This window comes from Arachis ipaensis, chromosome B05 (genome assembly GCF_000816755.2).
Source record: "Arachis ipaensis cultivar K30076 chromosome B05, Araip1.1, whole genome shotgun sequence".
Lineage (NCBI taxonomy): Eukaryota > Viridiplantae > Streptophyta > Magnoliopsida > Fabales > Fabaceae > Arachis > Arachis ipaensis.
Genome location: NC_029789.2, coordinates 97275458 through 97278976, shown reverse-complemented (window position 1 = coordinate 97278976; position 3519 = coordinate 97275458). Strand labels below are relative to the sequence as shown.

Sequence of the window (3519 nt, the reverse complement as noted above, 5' to 3'; positions counted from 1 at the left end):
AAGCGCTTGTTGGGAGGCAACCCAATGTTTATTTATCTAATTTTGTTTTTGTTTTTCATGTTTTATTAGGTTCATGATCATGTGGAGTCACAAAATAAATATAAAAATTGAAAACGGAATCAAAAATAGCAGAAGAAAAATCACACCCTGGAGGAGTATCTGCCTGGCGTTCAACGCCAGAACAAAGCATAGTTCTGGCGCTGAACGCCCAAAATGGGCAGCATTCTGGCACTGAACGCCCAGAACAAGCATGGTTCTGGCGTTCAACGCCAGAAATGGCTAGTAAATGGGCGTTGAACGCCCAAAATGGGCACCAACCTGGCGCTGAACGCCCAGAGTTGTGTGCAAGGGCATTTTACATGCCTAATTTGGTGCAAGGTTGTAAATCCTTCAACACCTCAGGATCTGTGGACCCCACAGGATCATCTCAAGATCTATGGACCCTACAGGATCCCCACCTACCTCCACTCACTTCTTCTCACCCCTCTTTCACACAACCTCAATCTCTCTTCCCCATCACCTCTTCACCACTCACATCCATCCACTCTTCCCCATAAACCTACCTCATAAACCCCACCTACCTTCAAAATTCAAAACCAATTTCCCACCCAAACCCACCCATATGGCCAAAACCTTCCCCCCCTCCCTTCCCTATATAAAGCCCTCCATTCTTCTTCAAATTCACACAACACAAACCCTCTATACCCTTCTTGGCTGAACCACATCACTTTCTCCCTCTCCTCCATTTTTTCTTCTTCTTCCTCTATTCTTTCTTCTCTTGCTCGAGGGCGAGCAAAATTCTAAGTTTGGTGTGGTAAAAGCATAAGATTTTTGTTTTTCCATTACCATTGATGGCACCTAAGACCGGAGAATCCTCTAGAAAGGGGAAAGGGAAGACAAAAGCTTCCACATCCGAGTCATGGGAGATGGAAAGGTTCATCTCCAAAGCCCATCAAGACCACTTCTATGATGTTGTGGCCAAGAAGAAGGTGATCCCCGAGGTCCCTTTATAATTCATAGCATCATGATTGGAGAGGAAATAGAAGTTCATGAAGTCATCTCTAATGAACTCCATAAAATAGCCGAAAAGTCATCCCCCATGGCAAGGCTAGCTTTTCCTCATCTTATCTGCCATCTATGTTACTCAGCTGGAGCTTTCATAGAAGGAGACATTCCTATCAAGGAAGAGAAGCCCATCACTAAGAAAAAGATGGAGCAAGCAAGAGAGCCCACTCATGGAGCTCAAGAGGCGTATGAAGCTCATCACCATGAGATCCCGGAGATGCCTCAAATGCACTTTCCTCCACAAAACTATTGGGAGCAAATCAACACCTCCCTAGGAGAATTGAGTTCCAATATGGGACAACTAAGGGTGGAACATCAACAGCACTCCATCATGCTCCATGAAATAAGAGAAGATCAACAAGCAATGAGGGAGGAGCAACAAAGATAAGGAAGAGACATAGAAGAGCTTAAGGACATCATTGGTTCCTCAAGAAGGAAACGCCACCATCACTAAGGTGGATTCATTCCTTGTTCTTACTTTCTCTGTTTTTCGTTTTCTATGTTATGTGTTTGTCCATGTTTGTGTCTTCATTACATGATCATTAGTAGTTAGTAACTTTGTCTTAAAGTTATAAATGTCCTATGAATCCATCACCTCTCTTAAATGAAAAATGTTCTAATTCAAAAGAACAAGAAGTACATGAGTTTTGAATTTATCCCTGAACTTAGTTTAATTATATTGATGTGGTGACAATGCTTCTTTTTTTCTGAATGTATGCTTGAACAGTGCATATGTCTTTTGAAGTTGCTGTTTAGGAATGTTAAATATGTTGGCTCTTGAAAAAATAATGACTAGGAAACATGTTATTTGATAATCTGAAAAATCATAAAAATAATTCTTGAAGCAAGAAAAAGCAGCAAAGAACAAAGCTTGCAGAAAAAAAAATAGGCGAAAAAAAAAATAGAAAAAAAAATAGAAAGAAAAAGCAAGCAGAAAAAGCCAAAAGCTCTTAAAACCAAGAGGCAAGAGCAAAAAGCCAATAACCCTTAAAACCAAAAGGCAAGGGCAAATAAAAAGGATCCCAAGGCTTTGAGCATCAGTGGATAGGAGGGCCTAAAGGAATAAAATCCTGGTCTAAGCGACTAAACCAAGCTGTCCCTAACCATGTGCTTGTGGCTTGTAGGTGTCAAGTGAAAACTTGAGACTGAGTGGTTAAAGTCAAGGTCCAAAGGAAAAGAAGAGTGTGCTTAAGAACCCTGGACACCTCTAATTGGGGACTTTAGCAAAGCTGAGCCACAATCTGAAAAGGTTCACCCAATTATGTGTCTGTGGCATTTATGTATCCAGTGGTAATACTGGAAAACAAAGTGCTTAGGGCCACGGCCAAGACTTATAAAGAAGCTGTGTTCAAGAATCATCATACTGAACTAGGAGAATCAATAACACTATCTGAACTCTGAGTTCCTATAGATGCCAATCATTCTGAACCTCAATGGATAAAGTGAGATGCCAAAACTATTCAAGAGGCAAAAAGCTATAAGTCTCGCTCATATGATTGGAGCCATGTTTCATTGGTAGTTTGGAATTTATAGTATATTCTCTTCTTTTTATCCTATTTGATTTTCAGTTGCTTGGGGACAAGCAACAATTTAAGTTTGGTGTTGTGATGAGCGGATAATTTATACGCTTTTTGACATTGTTTTTAGTATGTTTTTAGTAGGATCTAGTTACTTTTAGGGATGTTTTCATTATTTTTTATGTTAAATTCACATTTCTAGACTTTACTATGAGTTTGTGTGTTTTTCAGTGATTTCAGGTATTTTCTGGCTGAAATTGAGGGACTTGAGCAAAAAATCAGATTCAGAGGTTGAAGAAGGATTGCTGATGCTGTTGGATTTTGACCTCCCTGCACTCAAAGTGGATTTTCTGGAGCTACAGAACTCGAAATGGCGCGCTTCCAATTGCGTTAGAAAGTATACATCCAGGGCTTTCCAGAAATATATAATAATCCATACTTTGGCCAAGTTTAGACGACAAAAACTGGCGTTCAATGCCAGCTCTCTGCCCAAATCTGGCGTCCAGCGCCAGAAAAGGATCCAAAACCAGAGTTGAACGCCCAAACTGGCACAAAAACTGGCATTCAACTCCAAGAAGGACCTCTACACGTGCAACACTCAAGCTCAGCCCAAGCACACACCAAGTGGGCTCCGAAAGTGGATTTATGCATCAATTACTTACTTCTGTAAACCCTAGTAGCTAGTTTATTATAAATAGGAGCTTTTACTATTGTATTAGGTATCTTTGATCAGTTGTATACTATCTTAGATCACGTTTGAGGGCTGGCCTCTCGGCCATGCCTGGACTTTCACTTATGTATTTTTAACGGTAGAGTTTCTACACTCCATAGATTAAGGTGTGGAGCTCTGCTGTTCCTCAAAGATTAATGCAAAGTACTACTGTTTTCTATTCAATTCACCTTATTTCGCTTCTAAGATATTCATTCGCTCTTCAAC

General features: G+C 40.4%; 1 long non-coding RNA gene across 1 annotated transcript in view; it reads left to right on the top strand.

The window, feature by feature from the left end:
• Positions 1-3519, top strand: part of LOC110262921 — a 14130-nt gene that overhangs the window by 4166 nt on the left and 6445 nt on the right. Inside the window, exon 2 of the long non-coding RNA XR_002347934.1 lies at positions 1700-1709. This is a non-coding gene — a long non-coding RNA (uncharacterized LOC110262921). The remainder of the gene's footprint in view (positions 1-1699; positions 1710-3519) is intronic.